General features: G+C 57.1%; 1 long non-coding RNA gene and 2 pseudogenes across 1 annotated transcript in view; all 3 read right to left on the bottom strand.

The window, feature by feature from the left end:
• LOC136372830 (uncharacterized) overlaps positions 1 to 20,592 on the bottom strand; it is an 87,185-nt gene that overhangs the window by 44,634 nt on the left and 21,959 nt on the right. The window lies entirely within an intron of this gene.
• Positions 12,641 to 16,414, bottom strand: LOC136372826 (probable E3 ubiquitin-protein ligase DTX3; annotated as a pseudogene).
• The window catches only part of LOC136372682 (phosphatidylinositol 5-phosphate 4-kinase type-2 gamma-like), a 5,420-nt pseudogene continuing 2,547 nt past the window's right edge, over positions 17,720 to 20,592 (bottom strand).

Genomic DNA, 20,592 nt, shown 5'->3' with positions numbered 1-20,592 from the left:
CAGTTTGTGATGATTCCCAGGATTAGGATTTCCTGTCTGAGCTCTCTGTGTAATCAGTGCAATCCACTTGCTCCACCAGCATCAGCTGCATGGTTTGTGAGAAGCGCTTTCCCTGTGAACATCCAGCCCAGCACTGGCAGCTGGGTGCCACAACCAGCAGCACTTCAGTGCCCATCATGTCTGAGGCAGCTCAAACACCTTCGTAGGTTGCTCAGATCCCTTTCTGGGGTGTAGCAGGCCTTGGGTCCTCTGTATCCCCAAATCCAGAACCCCAGAGGTCTCCCTTGGGTGTCCCCAAATCCCTCCTGCCAGAGGCTCCAGGCAGGACCATTCTCCTTGGCCCTGGGGTAGGGCACATTCTTCACATCCTGACTGGCCCAAGAGCTCCTGCAGAACAATCTGTTTGATCTGACCAAATGCTCTTAGTTGTTCAGGGCCCACGGGAAATCCTCCTTCTTTTCTGTCACAAGGCTGACAGTCTGGATGTGATCTGGGATGTGCATCCTCCAAAACCCCACAGCGCCAGGAAAGCCTCTGTTTCTTCCTTGCTGCTCAGTGGGGACACAGCAGTTTATCTTATTAACACCTCTGTTGGAATCTGGCTGTGTCCATGTCACCACTTCACCCCCAGGAACTGAATTTCCTGAGCAGACCCTTGACTTTACTTTGTACAGAGGCAAAATCTGCTTTCAGGAGGAGGTGGATGATCTCCCTTTTCCCAAAAACTTCCTCTGCCGTGTTCCCCCCCACAGTGTCCTCGATGTACGGCAGATGTCCTGGAGCCTCTCCCTTCTCCAGTGCAGCCTGGATCAGTCCATGGCAGACGGTGTGGCTGTTTCCACCCCTGGGGCAGTTGGTGCCAGGGGTACTGCACGTCCCTCCAGGTGAAAGCAAACCTTGGCCTGCACTCTGCCCTCAGAGGAATGCGGAAAAATGCATCAGCAATGCCTGTGGTGACAGCACTTAGACTCTGTCTTGGTTTGGAAAGACGGGTGTCTGCCAGGGAAAGCTGGAGTTTCCCTTGTAATGGAGAATGTAAATCCCCCCCTCTTCCAAATTATTATTATAATTTTGCAATTAAAGGCTTTTCAGGCAAAAATTTGGGAATAGGAATAACAGTTCGTTACTAAAAATACTAAGAATACAAATGTAATAGTACAAAAGACAAGGAAACAAAACAAACCCAAAAAAATCCTAGAAACCCTGCCAGAGTCAGAAATACAAGCTGATGCCCTGTTGGGTGTTGGAAGTCGCCCAAAGTGAGCCCTCCTGGAGTGGCAGATGTGGTTCTCTTGGAGTAGGGATGACCCTGTAAAAAAGGGTCCAGTAATGGCAAGATGGGTCCAGTCCTCCTCTGGGAATCCAGTGGAAAACCAGAGGACCTGGTGCTCCTACATCTCAGGTTTTATCTAGGTAGGAACAGTTTGGCTCCCCCCATTGGGTGGAGCACCTCACAATGGGATGACGTAATGTGTGATGTCATTGGTGAGCCTTGATGGCCCATTAACAGAAGATATCTCCATGGAGGAGATAAGGAACACTGAATGTAATGTTTGATGTCATTGGTGAGCCTTAACAGCCCATTACCAAAAGACATCCCCCGAGGGTGGAAAGAGATAAGGAACAATCCCCCACCTGGTTTTAGAACCATTATCAGAAGGGAGCCGCCCCCTCCCCCTGGAGATACAAGAGAGAAAGAAAACCCTTCCCCAACCAGTTTCAACAGATGGAATAGAAGAAGCATTTTTTGGACAGACCATCCTGGAGCTGCAGCATGGCCAGCACAGCAGGTCTCAGTGGTGGTGTGACCTCATTCAGGCCACTCCACTGTCGGTGTCCATCTCCACTGGACACTCCCAGGCCGTGTGGGTCTCCTGGAGGGTGAGTGAGCCTTGCTGAGCTCTCCCTGGCTTTCCCATTCATGGATCTTCCAGGGGTGGGGATCCTGCAGCCGTGGTGGGTGTGGGGCTGCCAAGGTGGTGGTGGTTGGTACCTGCTCTTCTTCAGCCCTCATCAGCCCCAAGGACAGGAGGGTGCTCTGAGAGACAGGCAAGGTGTTCAGTTTGTAATGATGCCTTCTGTCCCCACAGCAGCTGGCCCCAAAGGCCACCCACGTCCCTTGTGATGCCTTGGAGTGGTTACCTAGGACAGAGGCCAGACAAGGTTAAGAGAATAAAAGTGGGTATTTATTAAAGGCCTTTAGTTGCTGCACCTTGGGCAGTCAAAAGCCTCCAAGAGGGGTTACACCCAAGGTGGACCATGGTCACGAGTTTTTCACACTTTTGTAAGTTTGGCCCCTTTGCATATTGGGGATTAATTTTCTGATTACAGCTTCAGGTAACGAAACCATCTACCCAAAGTTTGCTCCTCCCCAGCTCACTTTTGTTTGTACTTTATGGGGCCTGAAACAGTGAGGTGTCCTTGAGGTACAGGCTGTGAAAAACCAGGGTCACTTTCTTGGTAAAATTTTAAAAGTTTAATAAAAAGATAATTAGGAGACAGAATAAAGCAAAATGGTTAAATGGCCAGGTGCCTGGCATTCAGCCAAAAAACATGATTTGCTAACAAAGGCTCATTCCTTAAAAGCGTCAACTTGTTACATATTCATAAATTCTCATACATGATTCAAATGTTCCTCTTGAGTTTGCATGTTTCTGCTTAATTTCAACTTGCCCCCCTCCCCAACCATTCCGTCCTGCAAATTGATTCTCCAGTGGCTCTACCAAGTTTCACACTCCCAGATAACAGAGGTTCAAAAAATTCCTCCCCTGGAGCTCTGGTCAGTGTCATCTTCATCTGGATAAGATAATCCAGGAATGTGGGGTGGGAGTTTCTGATTATCTTTGCATTCCTTGGGTTATATTTACTAAAGCAGTCTTTATTTTAGTACCGTGCTATAGCCCAAGAAATGCGTTTATCATACTACTCTTTCTAAGTTTTGTTAATAAAAATACCTGTATTAATACAACAAAGTTTTCCAGCATAATATATTCATTTTAATATTCGCATAAAGCCAATGATGGAATATGTACTTGCACCACAGGCCTCGTGAGGAGTTGTTTTGTCTCAATAAAATGGGAGAACAACAGCTGACAGGCTGTGGAGTTTGAGAGTTACACACTAAAGCAGTACAGGATCTGTAAAATATAAAAACTAAATCCTAAGGCATCATTTTGGGTTTTTGAAATGCCCTCTCCTGAGGAAATCCAAGGTGGCCTCTGTACCAGTCACAGGGCGGGGTTTGCAGTTGGGGTCACTTCAGCTTCCAGCACAGTCCCTGCTGGGGCCCCCTGTCACCCCAGGAACAGAGATGGATTCTGCCCCCACAGATCCTCATGGCATCAGGGGGTGAAAAACAGAGTTCAGTTCCTGGTAAATTTTAATAAATAAGTTTAATAATTAAAAAAAAAATCAGACAATTAGGAAATTAAGTAAAAGGAAGTACAGCTGGCGGGGTGACTTAGCATTCAACCAAGCCCACAACCTGCTATTTCAGAGGCCCTTTCTATTGCATCAGTGTGTTGAATAGTCATATTTCTCCATAAACTAGTTTCCATATTCCAGGGACTGTTTTGCATGGCCCCTGCTTGGGTCCGCCTTTTTAGAGCTGCGTGTTTCTTGGCTGTGTCCTCATTATCACCTGCAGATTGGGCCTCGGTCCGTGCTTTCTTCAGATGGGAGATGCTGATGGTTGGTTTATCAATAGCAGGGTCTTCTTTACACGTTCACTGGATGTTATCCCAGCCAAACAGACAGTTTAAGCACACATTATATTAATACAACATAACTTTCTAATATAACACATACAGTATTTATTTCAATATTTGTGAAAAGCCAATCATAGAATATATTTATAACAAGGTGACGCTGTGTGACAGCGCCAGCCAAAGCCACGTGCTGCTGTGGCCCTGCTGTGCCAGATCATGGAGCTGCACAGTCCAGGGGACCCCACTGTCCCTTTCCCCTCCTGGCTGGGGGAGTGGGCTCAGGGCTGGTCATGGTCACTGCTCACCTCGGTGAACACCAACCAGAGGTCCCAGCCCCTCGGGGCCCCTCTGTGTCATGCAGGTAAAACCACAGGTGACCTCATGGGATGTCCCCTTTATAAACCACAGGTGACCTCATGGGGTGTCCCCTCTGTAAAACCACAGGTGACCTCATGGGATGTCCCCTTTATAAACCACAGGTGACCTCATGGGGTGTCCCCTCTGTAAAACCACAGGTGACCTCGTGGGGTGTCCCCTCTGTAAACCACAGGTGACCTCGTGGGGTGTCCCCTCTCTCTCGAGCAGGAGGCAGTCAGTGTTATAATGCATTTCCACATCCATGCAAATTATCCTATATATGGGAAAGAGTTTCAGTTTACCTCCAAACGGGTAAGGAAGTTAACTAGAACTTTCCAAGGCTGCCTCAGTGTAACTGGTGCCAGCGCAGGGACACCGATTGGGTTTTAGAGGTTTACCTCAAAGCCTGTTGCCAATTTCCTTGGGCAAGGTGTCCAAGAGCCCACCTGGACCATCGGGTACTATCAAGACTGCACAAAGAGCTCAATTGCTTTTTTGGCCTGCCTTTATCAGTGTCAGAGTCTTCTCTGCACTGCGTTTGACTCGTGTTTCTTTGTTCTAGAATGTTTATTATTTTTTGTCATTATTAAAACCTTCTCTTTTACAAAGCATGTCCAGAGAAGTTGTCTCACTATTATTAAGCCACTCGGAGAAGTGCAGGACACCCTCAGAGACTTGATAAATCTTCACGTAGCTCGTTCCATTCTGGCCATGGGCAAGATTTTATTTTCTCCCAGTAGCAGAGACTGGGCCATACTGGTGGGGCAGTGGGGAGCCGGGCTGATACAGCACAACAGCGGCCAGAGTGTTAGAGGTGTTCATGTATCAACCTCTGAGGGCCCAGCCCCTACAGAGAGACTTAAAATAATCCTGGCGAGACTGCTCTTCAAAGGTGTTTTGTAAAGTAAAAGGTTTAATAAGTGAAAAATAACAAACGTTACAGAAAGCAAAAAATAAAAAAATCCGTGCACAGTTGTCTGAGGAAACCTCTGACACCCTGCTAGAAACGCTCTCAGAAGCCCTTTGGTTCCTTTGTGCTTCTTCCTAAATATTCCACGTTTTAGGAGGGACAGTTTGGCTTGCTGCCGTAGGGAGAGGCACAGCATTTGAAGAACAGTGACAAGGTCTCCACCAGCTGCTCTGAGCAAGTTACAGTGAGAAGGGCACAGAACTTTCTCATTAAACCTCCACAAATGTCTAAAGGTAAACTGAAGCTCTGTCCTTATACAGAGATGCCCACTCGGGGCTGGGAGATGCTTCACCACACCAGGGTGTCACCCCTGGGTGACCCAGAGTCACCTCGGGGGTTGGCCAGCAGCCCCAGAAAGGCTTAAAAAATTAACAAGCCATCAGTGGAGGTGTGCTTTGAAAAGCAAAAATGTTTTAATTAAGATGAAAATAACAAACCATAGAGAACAAAGGAGAACAGCCGTGCCAGGCACAAGGAGGATCCTTGCACCTGCTACAACACCCCAAAAATGCATCGAGGGCCTTTGTGCTCTCTTTTAAATATGTAAAATATGAGGATATTTCTTGGCATCCCGCCCAAGAGGAATAGCAACAGGTTTTGAGGTGCAGCTCTATAAAAGTCAGCCAGATGTCTCTGTGCTGCCACACGGCCAAATAAGGTACTTATTGGTATTTTCTTACCCAAATAAGGTAAGAAAAGTGTCAAAGCCTTTAGGGTTTTACCTTATAAGTGAGACAAAGAGTGAAACCCTGTAGATGCCTCCAGGAAGGATGTTGGGACAAGAGGCGGCTCTTCAAAGTGCTGTTTATTGTGTCAAAGATGTTACAGCAGTCCTGGTGGTGGGTGACAGAGCTGCCAGCCACAGCTTGGGCATGCCTGAAGCCCAGGTAGCTCTGGTCATGACGATTATATAGTTTTCTTTGCTGAGCATCTTAATACATAAAAGTCAATCAACATCATACACAACACCTTTACCATTACCTTTAGCCTATCAGAGCTACTATCATTAGCATTTTATTTACAGTTTAAGCTTAAAGTTGTTTTTCAGTGTTCTTGCAGTGGAAAATTCTTAGACATTTTTTTTCTACTTGGTAAAAGCATGTTTTTTGTTTGCTTACAGTATCTTCTGCTTTCCTTAAGACCTAATTCTGCTTGGTAAGAACATCTCGGTTTGTGGTCAATGTATCCTTTGCTCCAGCCATAAAACCTCCTTCCAACTCAACTCAACCTGTGCTTTCTTAATTGTCCAGTGACAACTGGCTCAGCAATTCTAACTTTAGACATCCTTTAGACATTCTTCCATATCAAAACTCGCTTTCACTTCTATTTCACTTACAGGTTTTACATTCAGAGCGCCTTCTGCTCAGCATTCCTGTCTTTAAAGTTTTCCTTTTTTAAACTTTCATCTTTCCCAACAACCCCCAAATCCTTGCCTGATATGGAAACCCCTGCTGCTGTGGGGTGCATTCCCACAGGACAGGGACATTTCCTGATTTGCCTGAGCCTTTCAACTCTGCCCAAGGTCTTGGACTGTCCTTCCACACCCATCAGCAGGGAGGAACAAGGATGATCCCCATTGTGCTGGAGCTGGGGGCTCAGGTGAAGCAATGTGTCTTCTGCTGCTTCCATTGGCATCGCTGCCGGGAGCTGGGGCACAGCATTCCAAAAAACCTCCAGCCTTGGATTGTGTGTGCTGGGCTTCACTTGGACCCACAGGCAACTGCTCACTGCTGCAGCCCCCTGAAGCAAAGCCAGCTCCCTCGGGCCCTGGACACCTTTCTCCAGTGTTCCAGCTGCCTGGAGGCACTCTGAGATCATCCCTGAGGGGTCACCTTTCCGTCACTCTTGACAGGAGCCTCCTCCAGGGGCTGGGAGCCTCTATCCTCTTCCCAAGCCCCTTGTCAGTGCTCACATCCCAGGACAGGATCCCAGTGGCTTCTCTCCTGTCCAGTTCCACATCCACAACATCCCAGCCCTGGAGCACGAGGGGTTGAAATCTCCTCCTTATCCCACAGGACTCCTGGGAACAGGAATTGCAGGAGGAATTCTCTCTGGCTCTGCCTCTTCCTTGGGTTGAGAGGGCCCTGCTTCTTCTTCATCCCTCCTTAAGTTAACTGGTCTGGTCTGGGATTTCCTCTGCAGTATTGGGGTGGCTGCTCCTGGCGCGGGTTGTTCCTCGGGCTCAGCTGTGCTTGGAGTGGCCACGGTGCCTCTGGCTCTGCTCTCCTCCTCCTCCTCCTCCTCCTCCTCCTCCTCCTCCTCCTCCTCCTCCCCTGAGGTGCTGCCCAGCAGAGTCCAGTGAATCACAGCCAGGGCCCAGCTCACTGCAGGGAGTTGCTGACAAAACCTTTTCCCCTCATATATTTTATCACTTTATCACTGCAGTTGTTCAGGAGTGAACTTCCAAACCACTGGAGCAGAGAATTCCCCCAAATCCTGGCCAGTTTTGTCCTGCATTCCACGACTCCCCACCCTTGGGCCTGTCACTGTAGGACACAAAAGACTCCAAGTATTTCAGAAGGCAAAGAGCATAGAAAAGAAGGGTTTATTGTCTAAATTCTTAGTACCTTTTATAAGGTGTTCCGATACAGACGTGACATGATTGGTGTGAATAGGAATGACACCTCTCTAATCCTCTTGGTTAAACTAGAGAAACAGCAAAACCTCTGGAGAAAGATTGTTTGGAGAAAGAATGTTATTTGCCAAGATGGTTTTGAGAAGACGCTTTCTTGAGAAACTTTTCCTTGGGAAAAAGTTCCCAGCTGCCAGCAGGCTGAAATCTCTCAGGCCCACATTGGACCTCCCTGGAAATCTCCTTCTTGACTCCAAATCTGCTGTGAGCTGGCAGAACCAGAACCAGGAACAGGCCTTCCCTGACATCCGAAGGCAATTCTGGATTCTCCAAAGCTGCTGTAAGAGGCCTGAAGGAGCTAAAGGGGGTGAAAGTCTGGGGAGAATCCTCCTCCCATCTCTCCCCCTGAGATGGAGATGATTATCAAGGTTCCCAGAGTGGAACCCGAGGCCAGAGGAAGGGAGCAGCTCTGAACACTCAGCCCAAGTGTCCCTGACTGCGCTGGATGTTCTCATGTCATGACCTCAAATCCCACAGAGCAGCAACAGAGTGACCCTGAGCCCTGTCCCTGCTCTGAAAAGGGGAATGTGGAAATGTGTCCAGGCTTGGACCCACACCCAGGTGAGCACAGCCAGCCCTGTGCCCAGGGCTCTGCACCAAGCACACAGACCCCAGGTCAGGGCTGTTTCCAGCCTGCTCTGGGCAGATCTGTGGCTGTCTCAACCCTTCGTGTCCGACTTTGGGCTGTACTGGTTTGGGGATGGTGCTCCCCAACTTGGAGACTCCAAACCAGACACTGCTCCCCATCCTTCTCTGTGAAAAATGAGGGTCCCTTTCTCGGTAAAATTTAAATAGTTTCATGAAAAGACAACTAGGAGACAGAATAAAACAAAGGTTTACCCCAGCTGGGTGTTTGGCATTCAGCCAAGAGCACACACCAACTCAGAAACTCTTCTTTAAATGCACCATCCTGTAGCATATTCATAATTCTCCATGCATTATTCAAACTTTTTTTTTTGTTTTGTTTCAACCCCCAACTTATCCCCATTCCATTTCTCCTTGTGGTTCCTCTCTGTCCCCAACTCCCTGATAATGGAGAGACAATAAATTCTTCTTTTGGGGTTCTGGTGTCTGTCGCTGTTATCTTCATCCAGAAGAGGATAATCCAAGAATGTGAATTTCCTGATTATCTTTATGATTCCCCGAGTTAACTACGAAAAGCATTTTACATCACATAGTTTCTATTTTAATATTATGCTATAGCCTAAGAAATATATATATTTATCACACTACTATTTCTATAGATAGATATAGATATAGATAAAGATATAGATATATTTATCACACTACTATTTCTAATTTTTTTAATAGCAGAAATAAAATAAACTATATTAATACAGCAAAGCTTTCCAACATTATACACATAGCATTCATTTTAATATTTGTGAAAAGCCAGTAATATAATATGCACTTATAACACTCTCCAACTGGAGGCACAAAAGGCAAAGATCCCAGGGGGAGATAAAAACGATTTACTGGAAACAGCAATGGGATAAGAGAAGGAACAGGAACAGCGCCAATATTGATAACCAAAGGCAAAAGAAAAGAAATTATTTACATGGACAAACATCCCTGACAACAAAAAACTCCTGACTGTTCCCTCATGCCATCACTTGAGGGAAGGAGCCCCTTGTCCCTGGAATTGAATCCCGGCCCCTGAGGTGGGACAGAATGTTGTGGTTTTGAAAACAAACCAAGTGAGAGGCTCTAAGTCAGAAATAAAATTTAATGAGAAGAAAAGGAAAATAAAATAGAATAAAATAAAATAAAATAAATACAAAAAGAAAAACCACTGACAGAGTCAGAATACAACCTGATCAGGGTGATGGAAACAGTCCAGACCAGGTGGTCTTCCTGAAACAGAAATCTTGTAGAAAGGTCTGGTAGCTCCGGTCCTCTGGGAATCCAGTGGGTGAGGGCTGCTTCTACTGTCCCAAATCCCAGCTTATATCCAGGTGAGAATGCTTGGCTCTTCCCCATGGGCGGAGCATCTCACAATGGGATGATGAGTCATGGAAGAGGGCCTTGATGGCCCATTAAAGAGAGAGATAACTCCCAGAGGGAGTTATCTCCGAGTCATGCACAAGGCATTGATGGGCCATTAACTGAAGATGGTGATAGAATACATCCTAAACTACAACCCAGGACACAGAACCACCCCGGTCCCAGCCAGGCCCCTCCCGATGCTGCCAACCCCAGCCCTGTCCCGGCAGAACCAGGAGATCCATTGATCCATGGCCCTGCAGGATGTCCATGGAGAGGAGCCAGCTGAGCCCGGGGGGATTTGGGGGGCTCTGGGAGAGGGGGGAACCCGCTGGGGGCTGTACCAGGGCTCGGCTGCTCTGGGGCTCTCCCCACAGCCTTGAGCCCAGCCCAGCTCCGGCCCAGCCACACTCCCTGCTGGGTTCTGCAGAACAGGGCTGGGCTGGGGAATGCCCCGGATCCCACATCCCCTGTAGAGCCCCATATTCCCTATAGCCACACCTGAATCCCCTATAACCTTCCCATATCCCCTGTAACTCCCCCATATCCCCTAAAGCCCCCCATATCCCCTATAGCCACACCCATACTCCGTAATGCCCGTCCTTATCCCCTATAATTCCCCCATATCCCCTAAACCCCCTCATATCCCCTACAGACCCCTATATCCCCTATAGCCCATCCTTATCCCCTGTAATTCCCCCATATCCCCTATAGCTGCCCATATCTGCTATAGCCCCCCCATATCCCCTATAGCCCCCTGTAGCCTCCCCATATCCCCTATAATGCCCCATATCCCTTATAGACCCTCCCCATCCCCTATGGAAGTAGAAATAGAGGACACCTGGCAGGCAGGTGAAATTCCAGTCGACTGAAAAAGGGAAACGTTGTCCCCATTTCTGGGGAGGATGGAGAGGAGGGTCCTGGGAGGTCTTGGGCTGGATCCTCCTGGGAAGGTTCTGCTGAGGCACAGAGGGAACAGAGAGGGGATTTGGGATTTGGGATTTGGGAACCCCAGCTCTGCCCAACCAAGGCCAGGTCCTGCCCAGTAGCCTCTGAGGGAGTGACCCCATCAGGACAGCGAAGGGACAGGGATTTCATTCATTTGGAATTCCCAAAACTTTTGGCAGGATTCCCCAGCATCCCCCCGGGGAGGTGGATCCCAGGGCTGGATGTTTGGGGGATGTGGAATTAGCTGCAGTCACATCCCAAGGGTCGTGGGCTCAGAGTCCCCATGGACATCAGGGGCGGTGGTGCCCTCGGGGGTCAGTGTCACTGAACACCTTCAGCCGTGACAGAGGGACCCAGGGGACCTTGGCAGTGACACTGAGCTGCGGGACAGTGACACTGCTGAAGGACAGGGCCACCCCAAGGGACCTGGACAAGCTGGAGCAGCGTCCTGTGGGAATCTCCTGAGGTTTGACAAGGCCAAGGGCAGGTGCTGCCCCTGGGTCAGGGCCAGCCCCGGGATGGATCCAGGGGGATGAGCAGAGGGAGCAGCCCTGGGACAAGGACCTGGGGGTGCCGGGGGCCGAGAGCTGGAGCCAGAGCCCCCCAAGCCTGGGCTGAGCCCCAGCGTGGGCAGAGGGGAGGGAGGTTCTGCCCCTCTGCCCTGCGCAGGTGAGAGCCCACCTGCAGACTGCTCCAGCCCTGGGGTCCCGCACAGGGAGGATGAGGAGCTGCTAGAGCCAGTCCAGAGGAGGCCATGGAGCTGCTCCGAGGCCTGGAGCCCCTCTGGAGCCAGGCTGGGAGAGCTGAGGGTGTTCACCTCACTGCAGAGAGACCTTGGAGCCCCTTCCAGGGCCTAAAGGGGCTCAGGAGAGCTGGAGAGGACAAGGGATGGAGGGACAGGACACAGGGAATGGCTTCCCACTGCCAGAGAGCAGGGATGGATGGGATATGGGGAAGGAATTCCTCCCTGTGAGGGTGGAGAGGCCCTGGAATGGATTTCCCAGAGCAGCTGTGGCTGGGAGTGTCCAAGGCCAGGTGGACAGGGCTTGGAGCAGCCTGGGACAGTGGGAGGTGTCTCTGCCCCTGGCAGGGGGTGGGACCAGATGGGTTTTAGGGTCCCCTTTACCCAGTCCACTCCATGACTCTGTATTGTCCCACCCCAATACCCCCCTGATCTCAGGGCCCAGCCCAGTGCCCACATGCCAAAATTCCAATGTCCCATTTCAGTGTCGCATCCCAGTGTTTTCATCCTGGTTTTCCAGCCCAGTGTCCCCACCTGGGGTCTCCTGCCACCGTCCCCAGCTCAGATCCCAGCCCCATGCCCCAGTCACACATTCCCATCCCAGTGTCCCAACTTCTTATCCAGGTGTCCCATCCACACAGCCCCAGGCCAGTGTGCCATCACTGCTGTCCCATGCCCTTGTTCCTACGTCCCCATGTCCATCCCAATGCCCTGACGCCCCCATCCCAACGTCCTCACCCCAACATTCCACCTCCATATCCCACCCCAAAATCCCGTAAGACCCCAAAAGCCCCCCAACCTCCCCCAGCCCCCTCAGCACCCCTCAATCCATTGCATATTTTATTGGATCAAAGTTACAGACCTGGGGGGGAAATAAAAAATAAATAACCTCCCCGAGGGTGGACCCCCCCGGGGCTGGGGGGCAGGGGGCAGGGATCCCCCCGTCCGTCCTGGGGGTCGGGGCTATGTACAGGGGTCTGTCTGTCCGTGCTGCGGGGGCCGTGTGGCACCAGCCCCCTTGGCGGGGCCAGGCCCCGTCCTTGTGCCCCCCACTGCCAGCCAGGGGGCCCGGGGGGCTCCCCCTGCCAGGGGTGGTCCTGTTGAATGGGGGGGTCCCCCTGCATGGGGGGTCCCGTTGAGTGGGAGGGTCGCTCTGCCCAGGGGGGTGCTCCTCCTGCCCCGGGGGTCCCCATTTATGGGGGGATCCCCCTGCCTGGGGGTCCTGCTGTCTGGGGAGGCCCCGCTGCCCAGGGAGGCTCCGGGGGGGTACTCGCTGCCCGGGGTGATCCTGGGGGGTCCCGGTGCGTGGGGGGATCCCCCTGCCCGGGAGGGGGCCCTGCCCCCCCGCTCAGTCCTCGGTGATGCCCTTGGCCCGCAGCTCTCTGCACCCAGGGCGGAGGTACGTGTGGTCGGTGTACCCAACCTGGGGGCAAAGGGGGGGTAAGTCAGGCCGTGCCCCGCCCCGCGGGGGGCTCCCCCCCTCAGCCATTCTCCTGCCCCCCCCACCCGGGTACCCCACCCAGCCCCCCAGCACCCCCTCCCCGCACCGCTGCTGCCATTGGCCTCGTGGTGGATGTTCCCCAACCCCTCAGGTGCCCTCCCAGGTGTCCCCCCACGCCCCCAGGTGCCTCCAGACCCCCCCTGCACAGCTGGTGCGGCAGTGGCCTGGTGGATGTTGTCCCAACCCTCAGGTACCCCCCAGGTGTCCCCAGGTACCCCCGGGTGCCCCCCCGCCCCCCAGGTGCCCCCCGCACAGCTGGGGCCCGCCGGTGCAGTTGGTCTTGTGGTGGATGCGTTCCAGTGAGACGTTTGCACGGCCGGTGGTCCGCGAGGTGCCCACGGTGAAGGTTAGGCAGCGGGCGAAGGCCTTGCGGAACAGCCCCAGCACCTTGTTCCCCTCGGGGCAGTCGGGCAGGTACGCCACGCGCGTGGTGCCCGTAGTACCCGCACCCCCGGGTTCGGGTGCTCCACCTGCGCAGGGTTCCGAGTGGCAGGGAAGGGCCCAGGGCACAGGTGTCAGTGCCCAGGTGGTGCCCGGGTACTGCACCCCAGGTTCAGGGCCACGGGAAGGGGGCAGAAGTGATGGGAGCACGGGGGACAGGTGCCACTGCGGTGCCCAGGTGCTGCACCCCCGAGTTCAGGTGCTCCACCTGCACAGGGGATGGAGGGGGACACACACCAGGTAAGGGACAAGAGGACAGGAGGACAGGGGAAAGGTCTGGGGACACTTCACCTGACTGGAGGGTGGGGGGTAAGGGATGGGGGACAGAAGGGATGGAGGGATGAGGATCAGGGCTGGGGGCACAGGATGGGGGCACCCAGCAGGGTTTTGGGGGTCCCAGCAGGGTTTTGGGGGCACCCAGCGGTGGTTTGGAGCACCCAGGGGTATTAGGGACACAGGGCTGTGTCATGGGCATTTGAGGGCACCAGGCATGCCAGCAACACCCAAAGGATCTGGGGACACCTGGTGAACACCTATCAGGATGTGTGGACAGCCCAGGGGCGCTGGGCACACCCAGCAGGGTTTGGGGGCACCCAGGGGCATAGGGGCCACAGAGCTGGCTCAGGGGTACTTGAGGACACCCAGGGCATAAGGACTGTGTTGGGCACACAGTACTGTGCCAGGGCCACCCAGGAGATTTGGTGACACCCGGGCTGCCAGGGCCACAGACCATGGACAGGTGCACTCATCAGGATTGGGGACACCCAGGGGTGTTGGGGACACAGAGCTGGACCAGCATTTGGGGGCAACCAGGGCTATAGGACCGGTTTGGGACACCATCACGGTCTCGGGACACCAGGATGCTGGGGACACTCAGCAGGATTTGGGGCACCCGGGGCCATTGGGGGCACACCCGGGACATTCGGGTACCCACTGGAGCACTGGGGGCACAGGGCTGGGTCAGGGCCATCCACCCCACGGGATCTGGGATCACCCGGCCCGATTTGAGGCCACCCCCGCGCCCCGCCGTGCCGCACTCACCCCTGCACGCCGGCGGAAGACGTACTGGTGATGATGGTGCCGAAGGCCTCGTAGCCGGGCAGGGGCAGCGCGGCGTCGCGGGTGACCACCAGCGGCCGTCGGGGGCTGGTTGCCCACCAGCTGCCCGTAGAAGCGGCCGCAGACGGGGCAGGCGGAGCGCACCTGCAGCGCCCCGCGATGCACTCCCCGCAGAAGGAGTGCCGGCACGCTCCAGCGTGCGCGGCCCGCGCATCTCGCCCAGGCAGATCGGGCACTGCCGCTCCGGCTCCTCGTCCCGAGCCGGCCCGGCGCCGGGAGGGCCGGCGGCGCCCGCGGGGGGCTCCGGGCGGGCCCCCAACACCTCCCCGTGCCGCTGGCTGCGCTTCTTCAGTCCTTCTCCGTCTCCTTGAGCAGCGCCTTGAGCGCCTTGCGGGCCGGGCAGAGCCCCGCGCCGCCGGGGGCCCCGGGGGGGTCGCGCAGAGCTGCAGCACGTACAGCTCGGGGTCTCGCCGTCCACCAGGATCCGCACCCGCGCCTCCTGCGCCCAGCGCCAGGCGCGCCGCGCGCTCCCGCGTCACGAACTCCCACACGCGCTTGGGCACCGTCACCCGGCTCTTGCGGGGCCCCCGCACCCCGACATCCTCGACAGCACGAACGACACTGCGGGCAGCCGGCAGCGTCAGGGGCTGGGCACCGAGCGGCCAGAGACCCGCACGGACCCCCCAAACCCCCGATATCGGGCACGGAGTGTTTCGTCCCCTAAACCCCGGGAATGAGCATGACGCCCAACAACACCCCCAGATTGGGCACGGATACCCCAAAACACCCCAGACTGAGGATGGACACCCCAACACAGGGACTGAGCATGGACACCCCAAAGACTCAGAGATTTGGCACAGCCCCCAAAACACCCATGACACCCCAAAACATCAGGGGCTGGACACGGACTCTCACATCCCCGAAACTGGACCCTGCTGGCAACTTCACCCAACCCTGGTGGCGCCCCCACTCCAACACCCCCTACAGCATGAACGACACCGCGGGGACACCCCAAAACCGTCAGGCTGATCATGGGCCCTCAAACCCCCAGGGACTGGGTACGGGCCTCCTGAAACCCAAGGGACACCCCAAACTATCAGGGATGGAGATGGATCCCCAAAACCTTCTGAGCCTGGACCCACTGTCAGACCCCCTGCACCCCAACACCCTTGACAGCACAAACGACACTGGGGGACCCCAAAACTGCCAGAGGCTGAGCATGGGACCCTCAAAACCCCCAGAGACTGGCCCCATTGGCACCATCACCTGGTGGCCCCCACACACCCCGACATCCTTGACAGGACAAAGAACTTGGCAGGGGGACACCCCAAAACCATCAAGGGCTGCCCATGGGAACCCCAAAATCTGAGCATGGAATCTTCAAAAGCCTGAGACTGGGAATGGACCCCCAAAATCCTCTGACACTGGGGATGGAACCCCCAAACTTCTCAGAGCCTGGCATGGGTCTCCAAAATCCTCTGACACTGGGGATGGAGCCCACAAAACCCCAGAGCCTGTCGAATCTGGATCATCCCCCAAAACCATCAGAGTCGAAACATGACCCCCCAAAACCCTCTGAAGTTTGGGCTCTTAAGGGACCCCCCCCCAGAATGCCCAGAGCCAGGACCGGCACCCAGGGGGGTTTCTGAGGGGGCCACAGTGTCCCCCGCCCGCCTGGAGGGACGTTTACACACAAGGTGCCACTTTAAGGGTTAACCTGCCCCCTCCCCCAAATCTGGGACAGCCCGGGGGTGTCACCACACTCTGACCCCTGGGGACCTCCCCAGAACACCCTCCCCATCCCGCGGGGTCCCACAGCCGGGGGGTGCCCAAGGGGGGTCCCCAGAACCCAAGGAGTGTTCCAGGGCCGGGGGGGTCCACAGATGAAGGGGGAGATGTTCCAAGGGGGTCTCCAGAGCCAGGGGGTCCCATAGGTGTGGGGTGGGCAAGGCGGTCCCCACAGCCCTGGGGGGGTCCAAAGGGGTCCCCAGAGCCAGGGGTCACGCACGAGCGGGGTCCCACGGCCCGGGGGGTCCCCAGAGCGGGGTGTTCCCCACCCACCTGGTGAGCCCATGGGGACACGAGCCGAGCGCGGTGGATCAGCAGAGCCACGAGCCCGAGGCTGGGGGGACACGGGGGGACAAGAGAGGGGTCACAGGTGGCCCCCACAACCCCCAACGCAGTTTAGGGGCTTGTCACCCCCCCCAAACCTCCCCCGCCCGGTGACCCTACAATAACACATCAGCATCACCCCCTCCGTGTCCCCAGGGGACCCCACAGCACCCACAGTCCCAGCACCCCGCCAGCACTTTTGGGGGGCGGGTCACGAGCTCCGGGGGGTCCCCAGCGCCCCGCGGCTCCCCCAAACCCATCCCGCACCCCGGAGCGGGCGTCGAGGGCTGTTTGCCCAGCCATCGGTCTCGGGGCTCCCGGCGGATCGGGGGGGCTGAACACGCCGCGCGCCCCGGGTGTCCCCCCGTGTCCCCCGGTTGTCCCCCAGCCCCCCGAGGCTCCCGAGGGGCTCCCGCGGGGGCCGGGCGGGGGATGGCGGCTGCGGCCCGGAATGGGGCTGAACAGGCCCCGGGGCGCCGGGTCCCCGTAAGGCCCGGGGGGATCAGGACACGGCCGGGGGTCGCGATGAGGCCCGGGCGGACGGACGGGCCCGGCGGTGACAGGACAGACCCGGAGGGCCAGAGAGATCCCGCTGAGGCCCGGAGCGGGGACAGGCCCGGGGCTCCCGATGAGACCCGAGGGAGGGGCGGTGAGTCCCGATAAGGCCCGGGGGTTCGGGGGCTCCCGCTGAGGCCCGAGGAGAACGGACAGAGCCGGGGAGGGGCCGGGGTTCGCCGCGGCGGAGGCAGAAGCAGGCCCGGGGCGGAGGGCGGGGGCAGAGCGGGCTGCCGGGGCCAGGCCGGGGCCGGGGCCGCGGGGCGGAGGGCGGGGCGGTGCCGGGGGGGCTCGGGGGTCCCGCACCCACCGGGCCGGCGGGCGCAGCATCGCGGGCACGTCCGGCGGCGGGGGCGCCCTGCGCGCGCCGCCTCACGTTCCGCGCGGGGCGGGCCGCCATGGCAACGGGGGAGGGGGCGGGGCCATGGCACGGCGCGCGGGGCCGACGGTGGAGGGCGTCGCCATGGCAACGCGCCTGGGGCGTGGCGAGGGCGTGGTCAGTGATGGGGCGGGGCTCTGACGGCGGGAACTGACCCGACGGGGGCGGGGCCGAGGGAGGGCGGGGCCTGGCGGGGGCGTTGTGTCCGGAACTCGGGGTCCCGGGGAAAGGGGGTCCCGGGGCGGTTGAGGGGCGCAGGGGGTCCGAGGGAACCAGCGAACGGGGCAGACTCAGGGCCGTTCAATAATTTATTTCGGGGTATGAGCAGGGAAGAAGCCCCACAAAACAGGGGAGGGGAATACAACATACGACAATCCCACAAACGGGGGCAGGGGTGTCAGCCCAGCAGGGCCCCGCCCGCCCGGGGGTCACACCAGGCCGCCGTCCTCCCCTGACCCCCGGGAGCTGCAGTAAAGGGAGGAGCTGTGGAGCCCCCCCAGGTCCCACATGGGGGGGGCAGGAGTGTCCCCCCAGCCTCATTTGGGAGAGGGGTGGGGCTGCACCCCCGAGAGGTCATGAGCGGGGGCCCCTTTCACCCCCCTTCCCTGGGGCAAGAGTGTGTTTGACCCCCTCCCAGCTTTGGGAGGGAAAAGGGTCCCAGAGCCCCTTGTGCAGGGGGGGCCACCCCAGATCTCCCCAGTGCCGCGGCCAAGCCCCCCAGCCCCCCCGTACATAAAGTTAAGGCACTTAAGTAGTGAAATCCCACTGGGAAAGGGGGGCTGCTGTGGGGGCCCTGGGCGTTTAGGGGGGCAGCACACCCTGCGGGGTTTTGGTCCCATGGGGAGGGCTGGGAGCCACCCCTCAGGCGAAGATGTTGGTGATGAAGTCGAGGAAGCGCTTGGCGTATTGCTCGGGGTGCACCGTGGAGATCTCGGCTCCGGCCTGGGGGGCACCGGCTCAGAGCCCAGGAACAGCCCAGGAACAGAGCCCTGCCCCAGATACCCGGAAACCGCCCCCAGCCCAACTGACCCCCCACAACACCCTGGGAACTGACCCCCCCAAATGACCCTCCAAACACCCCTGGGAACTGACCAGCCCCCAACTCCTGACCCCCCCACAATACCCCTGGGAACTGAACCACCCCAAATGATCCCCCCAAAACACCCCTGGGAACTGATTCCCCCCAAATGACCTCCTGATAATACCACTAGGAACTGAGCCCCACCAAATGACCCCCACAAACCCCTGGGAACTGACCCCCCCCGAATAACCCCCAAAACACCCCTGGGAACTGACCAGCCCCCAGCCCTCCTGACCCCCCCACACACCCCTGGGAACTGAACCACCCCAAATGACCCCCCACAACACCCCTGGTACTGACCAGCCCCCAGCCCCTCCTGACCCCCCCAAAACACCCCTGGGAACTGACCCCCCCCCCCAATGACCCCCCCAAAACACCCTGGGAACTGAACCCCTTCCCCAAACTCCCCCACAGAACCACACCTGCCTGGGCACCCCCCAGAGCTTCACCTGAACCCCCCCAGCCACCCCAGTCCCAATCTCCCCACAACCCCCACCCCTCCTGCCCCCCAGACCCTGCAAGGTGCTTAACCCCCTCAAAGCCTCCCGGAAGGGTTGCCCCAAGTGCCCCAACCCCTTCCTCTGCCCGCCCTCAGCACTCCAACGACCCACTCCCCAAAAACCCAAGGGGGAGCCTGCCACCCTCCGTTTTGGGGTGCTCCCCCGGCTTTGGGTGCCCCCTTACCCCGTGTTTGACATCTTGGCCGCGTGCCGCCTTCTTGCGGGCGTCGTACTGGTGAGGACTCGATCATCAGCCCCTGAAATAAACCTCGCGCCGGGGGGCCCTGGGGGGCACAGTAAGGGGCTCAGTGCTCCCTGCACCCCCAAACCGCTTCTCACGACCCCCCCCCCCCCAAATTCCGTCCCCCAGCTCCCCTCAGCCCCACGCAGGGCGTACACGTCCACGCATGGGTCGAACTCCCAGGCCCCAGGGGCCGGTAGGTTGAGGAGCCCCATGGCCCTCCGGGGAGGTGCCATAGGGTCCCCCCCCCCCCTCGTCACCCCCTCCAGGCTCCTCTTCCTCCAGCTCCTCCTCCTCCTCCTGCTCCCCCCGATCCACCTCGTGGATGCCCAGGAGCAGGCTGTAGTCCATCAGCTTCTGCTGCACCAGGAACTGCGAGGCAATGGCAGGAATTGGGGGGGGGCAATGCCAAAACCCTCAGAGGCTACACCCCAAAACCCCAAGAGCCTGGGCATGGCCCCCTCAAAACCCCCAGAGCCTGGACACTGAGAAGGGACCCCCACAACCATCAAATACTGGGCATGGTTCCCAAACCACCTTGACCTCCCAGGGCTGGGGGGACCCCAGGTCATAGGGGTGGGGGCCACTCCCACAGCTGGTGGGGGCAGGCACCCCCCTCACAGCTCCTGGGTGCAGCCCCCCAATTCCCACCCTCCACATCTCGCTTGAGCTTGTCCATGAACTCGCGCTGCTGCCCTCTTCCACACACCTTCTCGTTCTTGTTGAGGAAATCCACGTCCTTCAGCGTGGGCACTCCTTGCCCTGAGCAGAGAGTGGGAGGAAGTCCCCACATACACCCCGAGCTGAGGGCCCCCGGGGCTGTGGGACCCTCCCAGCAGCGGCTGTGCCTGTGGGGGTCACGGGCCAGCCCCTCCTCTGGGAAGCATCCTTGTTGGGGGAGGAGCGGGAATAATGATTGTAAGTATTGGGGGGAAGGGAAAATAAGCCTGGAGACTCCCCCACTAATCTGGGGGCTTCACCATCCTCCTGCCTTGTCACCATCACTGTACCTTCCTCCTTGTCACTGGCCTCTCGGTCCAGGGCCCTGAAGAGGAGAGAACAGAGATGACAGATTGTTTTTGGGGGGAACGTCCCATAACAGGACCAAGGGGGCTCAGGGGGGCACCCAATACCTTCAGGTCGTACTTCCTGTGCACGGGCAGGCGGTGACTGAACAGGTTCCTCATGACCAGCAGGTAGGTGTCCTCGCTGTCCACAACTCCATACCGTCATGCCCGACCGCGGCAGCAGCGTCTGCCCGTGGCACTGCACCGTATCTGAGGGGACACAGGACACAGCCGCGTTTCGGGGACCCCCCCGCGCCCCACCGGCCCCCCATACCTGGTGGTAGTGGGACAGCACCCGTGGACACTCGGCCACGTCC

This window comes from Sylvia atricapilla, chromosome 29 (assembly GCF_009819655.1).
Source record: "Sylvia atricapilla isolate bSylAtr1 chromosome 29, bSylAtr1.pri, whole genome shotgun sequence".
Taxonomy (NCBI): domain Eukaryota; kingdom Metazoa; phylum Chordata; class Aves; order Passeriformes; family Sylviidae; genus Sylvia; species Sylvia atricapilla.
The sequence above is the reverse complement of the archived record's forward strand: the minus strand, read 5'-3'. Positions and strand labels throughout refer to the sequence as shown.